This window comes from Python bivittatus, unplaced genomic scaffold (assembly GCF_059951505.1).
Source record: "Python bivittatus isolate LINGU-HERP-01145 unplaced genomic scaffold, Pbiv_v1 ctg000840_np1212, whole genome shotgun sequence".
Lineage (NCBI taxonomy): Eukaryota > Metazoa > Chordata > Lepidosauria > Squamata > Pythonidae > Python > Python bivittatus.
In genome coordinates, this window is record NW_028277113.1 from 8,140,534 (window position 1) to 8,157,715 (window position 17,182).

Sequence of the window (17,182 nt, forward strand, 5' to 3'; positions counted from 1 at the left end):
AGGCAGTATATAAATACCTTAATAAAGACAAATCAAATGCATGAACATTTGTAGGGAGGTCTATAAAAGGGGGAGTCTCAACAGTGTCAAAATGGCAGGCACAACTGGATAATTAAAGACCTGCCTCTTTTTACATGTATACAATGCATGTAAATGCACATTAAAAAGGGGTCTGGTCATGCCTGTCATTTTAACACTGTTAATCCCCCTCTGTGGATGCCCCGGCATTAAATCACTGAACTTCTCTCTTGATATCATTTAGAGTAACCACTAAAGCATTCCAACAAAAGGGAATATATGTAGCTCAGGGTTGAACTGGGGAATTCTTGGTGCTCTCTGAGCTTGGTTGTTTGCTTGCAGACATTTCATTACCCAGCTAGGTAACATCATCAGTGTGAGATGACTCAAATTGATGATGTTACTTATTTGAGGAATGAAATGTCTGCAAGCAAACAACCAAGCTCAGAGAGTACCAAGGACTCCACAGCTAAAACATTATTTCCATTATTTTGACAGCAGATAAGATGGGAGAAGAAGAGTAAGGGAAGGGAGGTTAGTGTTCATGTGTTTGAGAGAGAAAAGAAATTAGGATAAGAAATGATGGATAAATGAGGTCTATGTACATGTGTGTGTTAGTGGATGATGAAAAATTTATGAAATACAAAATAAATGAATCACTGATAGATGAATGGGTTGAATGTGTGTGAATGAACTGGAATATGTATTTGTGTGTATGACAGAATGAAGACAGCTGGTGAGCCAAATAGTATTGTGATCATCCACTGGCTGAAGAGAGAAGGAAGATGCTGCTTGAGAACAATGGGAGCCAGGAAAAGACATTGGAGTTGATGAAGCTGAGGATCAGAGCAGCATCTGAAGAGCCACTGGACTGCTGTTATAGCCTAGAGATACTGTTATTAGCTCTGGACATCAGGTGGACTGGTGAGTATTGGTCTCTGATTGCTTTGTGCTGAGAGGTATGGGACGTGGAGCATGAATTTCCCCCCACAACCCAGGCCTCTAAAGAGAGAAGGGCTTCTGAGGAGGAAGTAATTGCATGGGTTAAGTTTTAAGAAGGGGTAGATTGTCATGGAAAAAATCTATGTGGTCACTAAGAGTCAACAACAACTTGATGGCACATAATCAATTAATCAAAGATATGGTGGTGGATAGGGTTTGTGGTGCAAATGTGGCAGAGGGAGGAGGGAGGGAGGGAGGGAGGGAGAGAGCAGGGTGGAATTTGGCAAATTTTAGGAGTTTCCCCAAGCAGAATAATGTGGTGAGCATGGAGGCCTCAGGGAGCGTACTTCCACAATGACAAGTTTAAAAAGGTATGATGGGCCAGTCCAGAGTCAAGAGGACTTGCTGCCTCACTCCTTCAACCTGATGGCAGATTTGCTGGATAACACGGCTTCAAAACTATTGTTGGTGAATTCCAGATAACATCTACAATAAGATCACATTTCTTTGTTATATAAGTGTGCATATCTGTCATGAAAACCCAGTTGGGGGAAGACATAGATGTTGTCCTGTCCAACATCTGCCCACCAGATAGGGCTGTTGCTGCTATACTGCCATTGCCTGGCAACATCCCTTCCTGAATTTCAGGATCTCATAGCAGGATTGATATTGAAGTCCTCTAGACTGTTGCTTCTGGAGAACTTCAATCTTTTTAGAAGTTCATGGCCTCCATAATAGCCATGGGCCTTTCTCATAACATCTTCAGTTCCACTCCTATAGGCAGTCACATGGATTTGGCCTTTATCTTGGAGTAGATGTGATGTGATCTGAAGGTAAAAGACATTGTCATCACTCCTTTACTATGGACAAATCACTTCCTGGTTCATATGTACATTATTGACATCCTTGACCTCCATAGGGGTGGAGAAATGCTTAAAAGGACACTTGGGGAGATCATGCAGGCATTTCTGCCACTTGTTTTGCTGATCTCTAGAACGTAGACGTTGCAAGGGTATTGAATGAGATGGTTCCCAATCAAATGCCTTTGCAGATCCCACCTGACTCCTTGGTTTACTGAGGACACCAAGACTGAATGTAATTGATCACAGTTGTGTACCCATGTTCAGGAGTATGCCAGTATGACAATAAAAGCAATGAAGCATAAATATTTCTCTGCATTTGTTTCATCTGTAGATTTATGTCCAGCAGTTGTCTTCAATGTTACCAGCTCCATTTAGAGGAAAGTTAGGGGTGAAGATCCTTCCACATATGTTATATCTTAATAAGCTTCTTCACAGCCAAAATTGTTCACATTTGGTTGAAGTCTATATCACTTGGGCTGGATCTAGGGAGATAACTAAGATGATGTTTTGTGAAACCCCATGAGATTCTTTTGAACTTATGGAGACCAAATATGATACTCAGTTATACATTGCTACCTCAGGTTGGGCTAAATAATCTTGACCTGCTATGTGGAGGGCCTGGATGGGTCAAAGTAAGCTCAAATTAAATCTCTGCTATTTATGATGATCAAACTGGCTCTAGATAGGGTTACCCTCCCATGAAGAAGCAGGTCCATGATTAGGGCATCATCTTGGACTCACTTCCCCTGCTAGAGCAGCAGATGGAAGCTGTAGCTAGGGTGGTATTTTGTGATGGGATGCATCTACGAAGAGGAGGGTGATGTGGGGGATAGAAGCAGAGAGCAAGGCTATCAGGAAGGAGGGGGTGCATTCCAGGGAGACAACACCGTCTGCAGGAGGAGCGTGGGAAGCAAAAGAAGTTTGGGATAGTTACTCTCTAGAATCTCCCAGGCTATATCCACTAGCTGCAGTAGTATAGATTTAGTCTGGCAAGATTCTGTCTATATGGTGTAAGCAAATAAAGGAACTTAACTCAACTGGACTGTTTCACAGTTGTTCTTGGGCTGGGCTTGACACATTTGTAGCTTTGTCTGAGATGCCAGCTGTGATTCTTTTCTACAAAAGAAAAGGGCCCTGAAGACAGTGACTCAGGCTATTATTATCTTGCAATTAGACTATTGCAATCATGGGGCTGCATTTAAAGGTAACTCAGAAATTACAATTAATTCAAAATACCACATTCCATCTGCTAACTGAAGTTAGCAAATTTAGCAGTGTAAAACAATGTTCAGGTCACTGCACTGGCTGTCCTAGGTCAAATTCAAAGTGCTGATTATCAACTACAAATGGTTCACCTCCAAGATGCTAGCAGGACCATCTTTCCCAGGAAGTTTTGACTCATCCTGCGTGTCTTTTCAAGGAAGGGATATGGAGGGTTATCACACATACATACATTGTGGCACATTATTATAACCTACCTTTGGGTTATGTTTGATCCTCAGTCATGTGAAATTTAACCCAGGACATCATCTGTTACTCCTTCATAGAGCATACTTCGTGAACAGCATTCCTGCAAAGGGCTTTTTCCATCATAAAGAGCTCACCCACATTCTGCCATCCCAGCATTGGGGAGGAAGGAGAATTCATAGTGGGACAGGCTTCAATAACAGAGATAGGACCAACAAGTGCAAGTAGTCTGTGAGGAAGAATGTCTGAATACTTTCAATTTTCACATTCCAGTAGGTGAAAATAAATGTTTATTAAAAATAAAACCTCCCTCTTCTTGAAACGTGAATGGCATTCTTCATCTCTCTGTTCATTATTTTCTGTGTGAGGACACAAAGGCAGCAGAGAGATCTTTCACAATTTGGGCAGCTAAATAAAAACCGTTGACCTTCCAGTGCCTGCAGAATTGGTATAGAAGAATTTCCTTGCCTATATTATTAAAAGGTAAATTCTGATGCCCTGCCCAACACTCATCAGCAGAGATTGAGATATTTGTAAACAAAAATGAAAAATAAAGTCTGGTGGGTGTTGCAACCTGATTGAAATTGAGAGAGAGGAATAAAGTTACTTAAGCTACAAGAGGTTAAAGTTGCAGTTCAAGTTAATTTTTTTGTACTTTTCTTGGGAGGGAGGAATACAAATTTGTTGATTTTGATCGCTGAAAATGCAAATGGTCTGCAAACTCTCATAATGAAAATCAAAGAGCACAGTGAAAAAACAGGACTAAGATTAAGTATAAAGATGACCAAACTAATGATAACAGGCACAGCAACCAGACTTAGAATTGACAATGAAGATACTAAAGTAGTTCATACCCTCTGCCTTTTAGGATAGACTATCAACAGTAAAGACACCAGCAATCAAGAAAGATTGATTGGTAGATTAGCAATCAAGGCTGGAAAAGATATTCAGATGCCATATAGTGTCTATACCTACAAAAATCAGAATGATGCAAGCAATGGTTTTCCTTGTGACACTCTATGGAAGTTAACGCTGGACTTTGAAGAAGCAAGACAGAAAGAGTACTGACACTTTTGAACTTTGGCATTGGAGAAGACTCCTGAAAAGACCATGGATAGCAAAGAAAACAAACAAATGGATCATAGAACAAATCAGAGTTCTCACTCAAGGCATGAATGACCAAGTGCAAATTATTATATTTCCTAGCTCTCTTGAGAAGTCTATAATGCTGGAAACAGTAGAAGCAAAGAGAAAAAGAGGATGAGCAGCAGCAAGATGGATTGACTTAATTACAGCAGTGGAGAGTGCATCATTGCTTCCAATCCAAGGACCAGGTGGAGGAAAGATCATCCTGGAGAAGGTCTACATGGACACTAAGTGTCAGGTCTGACTTGATGGCACATGGTCACTTTCCATTATAATATATATACTCTCTTTCTCTTTCATCCTCACTAGATGTATCTCCTATATTAGGCACACTATCTTTTCCATGTGGGATAACCTTGTAATAAGCCACTGTTATTTTTGTACACGTTGTTCAATTGTGAAAATACAACCATAAAAACCACCCAAAGCCACAAGGGAAGACAAAGTATGTAAAATTATGCTTACTGTTCTTCTTTATTCTCCTCCCCCTCTCTTTAAGAGATTGACTAGTTTTGGACCTGACAACAACCTTTTAAGTATATTGCATCACCTGGGATATTATTTGCCTAAGGTCTCAGTTGCTCTAGAAGATGTTGCAATGTGACACCATAACATCTCCCTTTGGAATGCTAATGGCTTCCTTCCAACCGTTTCAGGAACATCTGCTACTTGCAACATATACAGAGTAGCACCAAGAGGACAGCCCTTCTTATTACCTTCTGCTTGAGGTTCAGTCTCCCTCCAGGGCAAAGATGGTTCATTTTCTGGGCCCTGGAGGAATTAAATGCCTATGTTTTAAGTAGCAGGAAAATGTACAGTATGCCTAAGAAACAGTGTGGTGACATATGCCACAGAGTAGATGATCTTTGCAGCAGTGAGGAAAAGGAAGATATAGTTTGATTTATGTAGATTAATACAATGAAGACAAATGGAATTATGCAGTATTATCATGCTGTAAAAGGCCAGATTAATAAAAATACAACTAATCCTAGCAGCTTTGTAAGAATCAAATTCAAGATCTATTCAAGCCAATGAGAAATTAAGGTTTTTCAGACTTTGGCCGCAACTCAAAAGAAATCAAGTGTCTACTGAATAGCAAAATAACTGTTGGAATCACATAATGAGATATGTACATAGGATACTACCTACAATTGTGGCAATCCAAATGAGACTTCCCAGTTTATAATTACAATAATTTAAACTGTTTCATTTTATGCCATGCGACCAAGGCAGTTTATGGTACAATAACCTTTCCTCAATCTTGTCACATCCCATTTGTTTGTTAAGCAGTTCTCCAGGGATTCCTTCCAGTCTTTGGACAATTTCAACACACAGACAAAAACACTGAAAGCAAATTGATAGTCAATCTTAATGTCCAATGTCTTTCAGAGCTAATCCATTCCAGCTGCTGTTTGCAAATGACCATCTTCCAATAGCATTTCCTAAAAACTGAGACAGCAAAGAAAACCAAAACTTATCAGCAACCATACGTCTAAACTTTGACATGGCAATACCTAGCTGATGGTAATGTTATGTTTGTTTAACTGCCTCTCCCAACATCAACCAGTGAAGCAGAGCAGAGGTGCAAAAAGTAAATATGTGATCTAATAAGGCATCCAGTTGCCTATATCCCTTCTTAAGGTGTGTAATTGGAATTTGGGTCAGCCAAATCTAATTTTGTGAAAAAGAATTCAGTTTATAAATGTATCTCAGTGTCCATGATATGTGGAGATTTGATGTTATCATTTTTATGACATTCTAATATTGCTATTTTAAAATGTACTTTAGTTTCATATATCTTCATTTTCTACTGCAACCATTCAATATTTAAGAAAGCTTTATCCACTTAGCTTTTGGGCATGTAATAAACAGCCAAAGAAAACAGTCCAAATGCTAAAAGCAACCGAGAATTAATATCAAAAATGTATTTCTTTGTAGAGATTAGTTATATAGGGAATTAGATGTTACAGATATCTTTTACAGGTGACTCCTCATTTACTTTTACAGCTTTTTATATATAACAGAAGGAAAAAAGGGTGCAAAATTAAATGATAATCTAAAAAGCTAAACAAAATAAACCAAAAATAAACAGAAAAGAAAAAAAAGGAAAAGCAAGATTCTTTGGCTAAGATCAAGTATAGAAAAATACAATGTTCAAGAACAAAAGTATATGCAACAGAACACAAATTAAGTGTTGGCCATGTGAAATTGTATTGATCAGACTTCTCACTATGTCAATAACAGATCAATTTGAATATAGAAAGTCTTCCATCCAGGGTATGAAAAGCTCTTTTCAGCTACTCCACAATGCCATAAATCCAATTGTTTTATGTCTGAATACATTCAAAATTTTCCAAATACAATTTAGCATCACATTCACATATTTGACTCTTATTTATTTTCCCAACACCCCATTTTTCTTTAAGGAAGCAACAATTTCTTTAATCCAAGTCCTTCTTAAAACTCTGCATAATTTCTATGTAACTAGGTTATGTATAGAAATTATAATTAAATTCAGATCTCAATCTGAAAGTTCTCCTTTGATCAGAAAACTATAGAATTGTTATATTTGTTCTTTTAAATGTTAGGAGCTCATCTTCATGTCCCACTAACTGCTGCACGAAGATGCCTTGCTTACTTTTTTTAAAGGACATAACCTCAGAATGTTGTCTTCATCTCACACCACCCACCTATTGTGGACATAGCCTAAATTTGTCTTTAGTTGTTTTGAAGTACTCTTTTCCTTCTTCTCTTGACTCAAGCTGTATCTATACATGTGATCTGCAAGGCCTTGCTGATGTGGGTGATGATGCAATCAGGGGCTGAGATCAGCCAGCTCCTCTTAGCCATTTTTCTTCAGGCATGTCCACTCCCAGCCAATCATTAGGTACTGTTCTCCATGCCCATTTTGTCTTGGGGTGCAAGAGAAACTGGACTTCTGCTTCCTGCAGTTACATCTGTCTGTATAATGCCTAACTAGGGTTCAATTCAAGGTGCTGGTGATTACCTAAAAAGGTCTCCATGGCATGGGCCCAGGTTATTTGCAGAACCATCTCTCCCCAGTCAAGTCCACCTGTCTCATCAGATCTAGGAGGGGCATTTTATGGGTCCCATCCATTAAAGAGTGCCACCTGGCAGGATGCAGAAAGAAAGCTTCATCCCCCCAGAGATCAGATTGGCCCAGACACTGCTGGCCTTTCTGATGGTCCTGAAGACATTGCTATGTTCCTGGGTTTGGGGAGGCAGAGTGTCTGCTGGAGCCTGTGAATTAGTTTTATTGAAATATTTGTATTTTATTGCTATTGATGCTTGATGTTTTGTTGTTGTTTTTATCCTGGCTGCTTGCTTGTTTTGCTGTTTTATTGTTCTTAGCTGCCCAGAGTCACTGGTTTGAGATTATGTTTGCTTTAGGATTTTCTCACAATTTTAAAATTTCCTTTTGTAGTTATTGTATTGTATACTGTTTTTTTACTGTGTTTGGTCTTGGACCGTGAATACATTTTGATTGATTGATTATGTGCTATCAAGACAGTGTTGATTCTTAGCAACCAGATAGATAGATTTTCTCCATGACAATCTGTCCCTAATCTGCTCTTTCAAGTCTTCCAACCATCCACCCATCACCACTGTAACTGAATCCATCCACCTTGCTGCTGGTTGTCCTCTTTTTCTTTTTCCTCCCACCTTTCCCAGCATTAGAGTCTTTTCCAGAGAGCTAGGTCTTTGCATAATATGTCCAATATATGATAATTTGAACCTGGTCATTTGTTCCTCAAGTGAACACTCTGGGTTGATTTGTTCAATGATCCATTTGTTTGTTTTCTTGGCTATCCATGATATTCTCAGGAGTCTTCTGCAATATCAAATTCAACTGTGTCAATACCCTTTCTCTCCTGCTTCATCAAAGTCCAACATTTGCCTCCATAGAGTGTCACAGAGAATACCAGAGCTTGCATTATTCTGATCTTTGTAGGTATAGACATGTCCTGGCATCTGAATATCTTCTCCAAGACCTTCATGGCTGCTCTACCAAGTGCTAATCTGCAGTGTATTTCTTGGTTGCTTGTTCATTTACTTTTGATCTTAAAAGGCAGAAGCTATCTACCACTTCAATATCTTTATGATCAGTTCTAAGACTGGCTGTTGTACCTGTTGTCATTAATTTGGTCTTTATATTTAATTTTAGTCTCATTTTTTTCACTAGGCTCCTTGACTTCTATTCTAGAACTTGCAGATCCTTTTGAGATGGGCAGCCATATACATACATTGAATAAACAAATAACAAACAAATATTATGTGGATGCTTATATACACAGAATTTGTGATTTTCTGTGCTAGACCTGTGTTTTAAACACGTTTAGCATCTTTTGTAAGGGTGCTAGACCTGTCTTTAAAAATGAAAAAGGATCAGTGTTCTGGTCAGCTTAGACTGAGGAAGAAAATTGGGTTTTGCCAGGCGTGTGTTTCTGGTTCTGTCACCAGTAGGTACATTACAGGTTTTCTGCTGCTTCTGCTAATAAGAGGCTTCATGAGGCCATATTCTTCACTGCTTTTATTATTTGGGAGGGTGCCATTTTACCTATTACAACACAATTTCACTTACTTCATCAGTTACTTCCTGGTGCTGCCAGCCATAGCACTCTCTGCCAGCACTTGCTCTTTCCTTCTTTGTGCATCAATCGGAGGTATATGGGAGCGGCAATGAAATCGACAAGAGTTCTGTCTACTTCCCTTTGTAGTCCAACCAAAGGTCCCAGGTAAAGTAGAGGTTGCAGGGTAAAGTGGAAGAAAGACTGGCCAATGTGCTGGGAGAGTTTCATTCTCTTTCACCCAGAACCCCCCTCCTTTGTTCTGCAGTCTGTCAGCCAGGTTAATTCTGGACACAGGTTTAATGGTCTTCCAGAAGATTATAGAACTCTGTTGAGAAATAGCCCAGATGACAGGTCACTAGCACAGACAACTGCCCCAATGACCTGTCACTCAGGCAACTTGAAAGTGACTAAGGTCTGTGTCCCAGGCACTCACCCATAGTTGCCCAAACTTGTCCCACCACACATTAAGGACGATTTATGCTTGTTTCCTCCTGTCAGCAGGTGATGCAGAACGGGAGAGGTAGAACTGCCCTTAGCTTGCCCCACATTAAAACTATAAAGACAGCCTTGTCACTGAGACGGAATGGAGCTGAGCTGTGGGGGCAGTGTAAATTATGCTGGCATACTTTTTGTCTGGGGTCAAAGGAGAAATACATCTTAAGGTAGTCATGAGGAATAGACCTAGGATTCCCAGTTGTTTGAGCTAACAATGCTTAACTGCCAATCTTCCTTTTGGTGGGTGGCTTTTAATCAAATATGCAGCCAAAAAAGCCAGGCAGTTGCCTCCTCCCAAAATCTCACAGCCTTTCACTGGCAAGCTAACCAGTAACCACACCTCAGGATTTCTTCAGAAATCTCTCTCACTGCTGCTGCCTGAGGTGATCTTACAAGGATCTATTTGATCTCAGCTATCCTTCCCCCTCAGTCCTCAAAATATGCAGCTGCCTTGTTTCTTCCTTGACAATCCCTATTCCTAAATAGGGTTCTAGCTGTATTACACACCCGTAGGGAGAACTCTTTGACCAGCGATGTGTTAATATATAGTTTGCTTTAACCCTTTAGCCTATATTTGAGCTAAGGAGAACAAATGTATTTGTTAACTAGTAGAGATTCTGTTCTCCACCATGTAAAAAGACAATCCAGCTGTTAATCTCTAACAGTTCATAGCTGCTTCTGTTAAAAAGTTTATAACTGTTACAACTTTCCTGGCCCAAGGTCTACATCAACCAAAAGTCTCTGATACAAAATTGCTATTTAGCCTCCATTAGCTACAACCTTTTCATCTCTCACACAATCATTTAGGATCACAATAGTGCTATATTACATGTCACACTGCTTCAGACCTTTAATGGATCCATGCTACTTTATTGTTGCTTTCTTAGAGTCTTTACATTCACCCGCCTCCATCCCAAAGGTTGTGATGGAAGTCAATCAATAGTGCTCTGATCACAAAGATTATTTTGAGCTGAGGACAGACATATTGATTGCGGAATCCAATACTTCACCCCTGTCCCTTCCCCATCAAGGCAATTTGCATAAGCAAATGGTGAAAGGAATTTCTAAAATACTTTTTTGGCACCATTTGCCAGTTGTGCCAAATGGCTTCTGGGTCATCATCATCATACATACTGGAGGGCCTGAGTTTTACAGATGTTTTAAAACTGGGACAATGTAGACCAAAGCTGCCTGCCCTGCCTTAGATGAGTACAAGCTTGTTCTGAAATGCTTTCATTCACCCCAGTTTCAGACTATGTCCCAAGTCCGATAATAGTCCCTCTATATAGCATTGATTCCACAGAAGTGCATGAGCTATGAGACACAGGAAAATCGTTGTAATTTATCTAACCCCTTCTCTGGTCATTTAAAAAGAGGGCATCAGATCAATGTTGTCTGCAAGTGACTCCAAAATTGGCAGATGTGTTAGAAATAGACCCCTAAGTTGTTTTGACTGAAATACCAGATCAGAAGCAGCTGCTTTCTAGGACTAAGCTTGGAAAGACACCCTAGACAAGACTGACTATAGCTATACAATTTTCTTGGCAGTCTTATGGGAATTGCTTGACATTACCTTCTTCTGGGATTTTTTTCAACTTTCTAGTCTAGCCTCAAATCCTGGAATTACCAGATGGTCTTCCATTGAAGTACTAAGGCCAACCCTGCTTAGCTTCTGAGATGGTGACCAGGTTTTGCTAACTGATGAAGCTTTACAGGAATTGGAAAAATCTGTTGGCTTTTTCTGTTGCTTGGTATTTATAGAACTGGTAATAAGGATAGCAGTTTCTGTAGAGGCACTGAACTGTAGCCAACATGGAGAAACTGCAGCAATCTCTGTCTGCAATGTACCAGAATTACAAAATGAGACAAAAGAGGAGTTCTTTTAAACAGGGGGATATTCTCTGCGTGTACTGATTTACTACTTCCATTGGATTGGATTGGATTGGATTGGATTGGATTGGATTGGATTGGATTGGATTGGATTGGATTGGATTGGGTTGGGTTGGGTTGGGTTGGGTTGGGTTGGGTTGGGTTGGGTTGAAGTGAATTATCTAGTTTGTGTATTTATTGAACTTCTGGATGGGAAGGAGGTCTCTGCACCATTTGCTGAATGTGTTACCTAGTAAACTTAATTGGTGAAATGCACTCCATGCAAGTAATGATAACTTAAAATAAGAATCTGTACAGTTCCATGGACAAGGGAAGTGGAGTGATTTAGCTTGAGAGGACCTTATAGGACAGTACACTCTTAGTTAACCGGGTCTGAAAAATTATAACCCATTGCTGAAATGCATCCTTTGAAAGAATAAGTTGTGTTTATGTATGCATGTGTGCATGTTTTACTTAAATGACTGGTAACTGTAGGTCTCAACCACTACTGATAGAACCAAATGAAATAATAATTTCACTCTAAAATGCTGTTCTGTATTACATCAGGTTTAATCTAATATAGATTTATTTCAACAGAATAGCAACTGGGGTCGAGCTGAGTGAGACATTCTGTTTTAATTAGAGTATAGGATTCTTTCAGTGTGTAGCTTTTCTAACACAATCGGTATGTACAGAATAATTTTCTACTTAATGTCCATAACTGCCAGGGTATCTTATGTAATTAGTGAATACCCCCCCTTTTTTTAATGGAGCATTGATATTTATGCTTACTTTACTAAGAACAAAAACAAAACGAATGAAAATGAAATATTTTAACCCATCATTATCCTTCCTAACTGCAAGTTAATGTGTATGCTTGCTTATTTATTTTAAAGTTGATATTCCACCTGAAAAAAAAATCAAATTAATTAAAAAGAATATGGCAGAAGACAGCATAATAAGAACAGCAAGATGCAGAAAATATAGCTAAAAAAATTGAACTATTCAACCAAGAAGCCATTAAAACAAATGACCCATTTGAAAGGAAAGGAAAAACAAACACTAGAAATCATGTGGCAATAAAAGGCAAGAATATTAGTATGAGAAAAACTTGCTTAGACAAGAGTTTCCAAAAGTGGGAGACATCACTAGAACGATTTTCTAGCAATACTATCTCCTTTCTGCATCTATGTCAGAGGTAGAAAATGTGATGTTTATGACCACTGGTGTGCTCCCAAATACCCTATTTGATGCCTACCAGGCTTCCTTTTTAAAGTATTTTAATAAAACAAATAGGAATTTGACAACTGCAAAGCCAAACACCAGTTTCTAGCACCATATTTACGTGCAGGAATGTCTTTGTTCCTCAGAAAGACCCCAATGAAATAGTGGAGATCATCCTGGAAAGCTAATTCACCTTCTGGTAAATGAGTGCTTTTGATTGGCCAGGCATCTGCACAGTCAACTTTCCCATGGTGCCATTTTTTGAGTGTGCTCACCACATGCTTTTAAAATTTCAAATAGGATTCAGCACAGAAAGACATTTATTCCTGGTTTAAGTTATGGATGCTAGCAAATGTTGTTCTCAGGAATTCTAGCATAAACAGCTACTCTATTCTGCCTCAACTGCGGTGCCATCAGAATAGAACGATCCATTGGAAGTTGTGCTTCATAGAACGTCACACAGTTCTGGTTTCCCAAAATCACTCAGACTGTTTATTAGTGATGCACCATCTGCAGATGCTACAACACACAAAATGTCCCAATGAGGTGTCCACTGACCTCCAAAATGAAAAGCAAAACAAAACAGAAACATAGCCAATATCTTGAGAATTAATTTTTTCAGTACCTGCAGATTCTCCCATGAGATCTTGCAAGATCTGAATCATTTTGTTTTAGTTTCGTATTATTTTGTGTTTATTTTCCAGTGACTGTGACATGATGTGAAATTGTACAGTGGTGCTCACCACCTGAAAAGATTGCTAAACCTTTTTGTAAAAACCACACCCAGAGAGATAAAAGCTGTGGGACAAAGTGAAAAGATCTGGACAAGTTCCCAACAGATACAATCTATAGGCAGCAGCCATGTAGTTACAGGAAGTATGGGGAATAAATAAGAACTCCAGTGTGGGTGATAAGTAAGTTGTTCACTTCAAACAATGTGAAAAGTTTCTCCAAGTGATTATGTCTTTCCAAGGTGACATCCATGCAAGCAAGAATCCATTGGTTTCCCATGATTATCAATCTATCAAATGCTTCCATAGATAAGCTTGGGCTTTGCCTGGGTGACAGTTCACCACCATTCTTTTCATGGTGGGTTGCTACCCTTGGCCATGTTCTGGCTTCCTACAAGACTTATTTTCAAGAACATGAGTTTTGCTTTATATTCAAATCCCATGTTCTAGGCCTCTGGTGTACAACCTGCAGCCCACGGCCACATGAGGCCCCCAAAGCTTTGTGTCCCCAGAGCACTTCCAAAAGTGGCTGCTAAATTGTAATTCTTTATTACAGCTACAGAAGCAGAACCATATTATACACATAGGTAATAATCCTTTAACTGATTGCAGTGTTTTCTACACTTAATTTAAACCAAATAAAAAGTTGACCTGACTCCAACCTTTTTTTGAGCTTAGGAAGGCTCAAAGCTTTGGGAGCCTCTCAGGGCCATAGGCTGTAGGCTGTGTACTCTAGGCCTAGGAAAGGAAATCGAAGTCCTGTCCTTGAGAATAAGACTTGCAGGGAGCCAGAAGAACAAAGCCAGATATAGCAGTCTGCCCAGCAAAGAATAGCGGTGGTGACTGCTGGTTTTGGTGTAGCAACAACATTATCACTTTGGGGTATGGCCATCAAGCCAAGCTTCTGATGTATGGACTCCTGTATCTGAGGTCACTTACATATTCAGGTTATTCAGTGATTGTCCCCAGTAAGGTTTTTAAAATGTCAACTCGTGCACTGACCCAGCAACACCAATCCTTGAGGTGCTCAATTACATCTTGATATTCAAAAGCTGGCTGGTTCGCCTTGTGCCTGTTCTCTTGTCTCCAGTAGTAGCCTGAACTAGACAATTTGCAGAAACTGCAAAAGAAGGCCATAGGGTGCCTTGTGGAGTCATCCATCTCCTGTCATCCCACTCTCAGCTTCTGGCAATTTGAAGAACACCTTGAAAATGAAGTGCCATGAGAAGCCAACGAGCTAAGTTGGGAAAGGGCACACAAATCAGAGAAGCAAAAATGAAATAGTAAATCTTCCAGACGGGAATCTGTTTCAGATAAGAAATGTGGGGCCAATGTACCAATGTGGGGAGAAGAATTGTCCCAGTAGATTTCTTACTCCTTACCTAGGTGTTATGAAGCTGGTCTAAAGTGGGCTAGATTAAAAACAAACAAACAAACAGGCAAGCAATATATCCTAGCAGTCTGCCATCAGTTTGCACAAGAAAAGCAGGAGCAACAACAATGCATGAATGCAGCGAGAATGGAATGGAAATCTTTTTCAGTTAAAATGTATCCCTTTTAGGGATTTTTTTCTGTCAAGGACTATAATTCGTTTAGTAGACCTATTATCGGTTAATCCTGAATAGATATACAACTGTGACATTATTGTATTAACACACCATTGAATGACATTGCTATGAGTTTGAAAAGGGAAAAACCTGTCTATGGAATATAATATTAATGATCATACAGGGTTTTTTGTGCCTGTTGTTCAACCTCCTTTTGCATATTTGACAGAAATATCTGCTACGTGGTCTGTTATGCAGCCCTAAAGGTTTGGGCACCTTTTCAGCTTAGCATTTGGCAAATTACGAAGCAGGCATTTGGGACCACTGCCAATATAAAGAAATGAATATATTTGACATTCCAATTTCTATAGTCAGTGTTGTGCGAAGAAAGCAGGATTGCATTAAAGTTTCAGCTAAGCCATACTATCCCATTCAGAAGATCATTAAATGAAAAGGTGAATCATGGCAAATATCTGTTCATTAATGCAAAGGGAAGGTGGGTATTGTAGTGTAAATGTACAAGGAAAGAATGCAGTTTTGAATGTAGACATTTTAGGGAAAAAGTGAGAGTTGCAGCAAATGTTACAGCATAGAGTGTTTCGGTCCAAGATTCAAAGTCCCATTCTATTAATTTTCTTCCTTGCTTTCTCCCTCCCTTCTCCTAAATTTAGTAAGTGTTCAATAGCCACTGAATGTGTTCAGTTCTCATTTGGCATTTTCCCCCAAGAGTGGTTCTATTTTTTTTCCCCCTTAACATTTAAATAAGCTTTACCATTCCCCCAAGTTGGGGGACATATCCCTCTTTGTGGTGCTGTCAGAGCTCCCTAACTAGTACTCACAGTCTGAACATTAGAAAGAACTCCATTTTCAGAAGTGTGCAGAAATGATTTATCTCACCATATATACTTTTTTCGTACTTATTGAGAAACATCTTGAGTGTGTGTCATTGCTGGAGCTCAACCTAATTCTGATGCTCTACACCAGTGTTTCCTAACCTTGGCCACTTTAAGATGAGTGGACTTCAACTCCCAGAATTCCCCAGCCAGCATGGCTGGCTGGGGAATTCTGGGAGTTGAAGTCCACACATCTTAAAGTGGCCAAGGTTAGGAAACACTGCCCTGCATCATCAATTTGAATGTTCCTGCACTACGACAGCAGGCATTCCTGCTTAACATCTTAGCACCTTTCATGTTCTTCCATATTATACTCATAGCCTATGATGTCATTATATATGATGCAACAATCCCATGGAGACTGAGAGACAAAACCATACAGCTGCGATCATCAATGAGACAGTCACTGGTTTAGGACTGTAACTTGATCACAGTTTTATCTAATTGATGGGTATAGCTGCATATAAATTCTTGACAAAGGGGAAGCAGCATCTTGTTCTGATAGTCACATTTGTTCTGGAATTAATTTCTTTCATTTAGTTTTACATTGGTAAACATTTTAAGGTGGCTTCAAAATAGTCCCCTAAGGCACTGGTGGGGGGGAGGGGGTCAAAAAGTCTATGTATCATCCCCATCTGTACAATTAAAGCTCCACCCCCTTTTTACATACACTGTAAAAGGTGGGGTTTTAACTGTATGGTCACTGCTCCCATCTTGACTTTTTTTTGATCCCCTCCCCACCTGTAGACACTATAGTTGCTAGGTGGACCATTGTCATCTCCTTAGCCATGGGCCTTGACTTTCTTTTATTTTTATTTGCTCAGGTATTCCTCTGTTCATCAACAGAAGTTGCTCAAGGCAATTATCTGAAAACAAAAAAGAGACAACAACGTAAGTTCAAAACAGTTAAAAGCATAATTGAAAATACATATTTAAATTTACAGAAATCTTCACTTCACTTAAATTTGATTATACATGAAATGCCTACCTAAAAAAATGTTTGACTAGTGAAAGATAAACAGCAGAGAATGTTTTTCATTAATTTGATTTATGGTGCAATGGAATTTATTTTGCTGGAATACACAAATTAATTCCCCTAGGAAACAATATCAGATCTCTTTATCTCCTTAATTCAGGTATGTCATGATAGATACATAACATTTCAAAGTATACTTTGTATTGATTCATAGCTAAGGATGGATAGCTCAGGTTAACTGGATATATTGTCAGTTTCATATGCACTCCTTATTCTTTTCTCATTATATTTGGTGATTTTTTAAAAGTAATTGTACACCAAACTTTGCATTTAAATATCTATTCAGCTATTTTCAAAAATATTTTCATGCAAAGATCCACATTCTTAAATAGATTTCATTTCAAAATAAACTTCTGTGA

The 17,182-nt window shown here is 39.1% G+C and overlaps 1 long non-coding RNA gene across 1 annotated transcript in view; it reads left to right on the forward strand.

Moving 5' to 3' along the window:
• The first annotated feature begins 831 nt into the window (after positions 1-831).
• The window catches only part of LOC148213693 (uncharacterized), a 37,559-nt gene continuing 21,208 nt past the window's right edge, over positions 832-17,182 (forward strand). The window contains exons 1-2 of the long non-coding RNA XR_015793991.1: positions 832-942; positions 16,612-16,678. This is a non-coding gene — a long non-coding RNA (uncharacterized LOC148213693). The remainder of the gene's footprint in view (positions 943-16,611; positions 16,679-17,182) is intronic.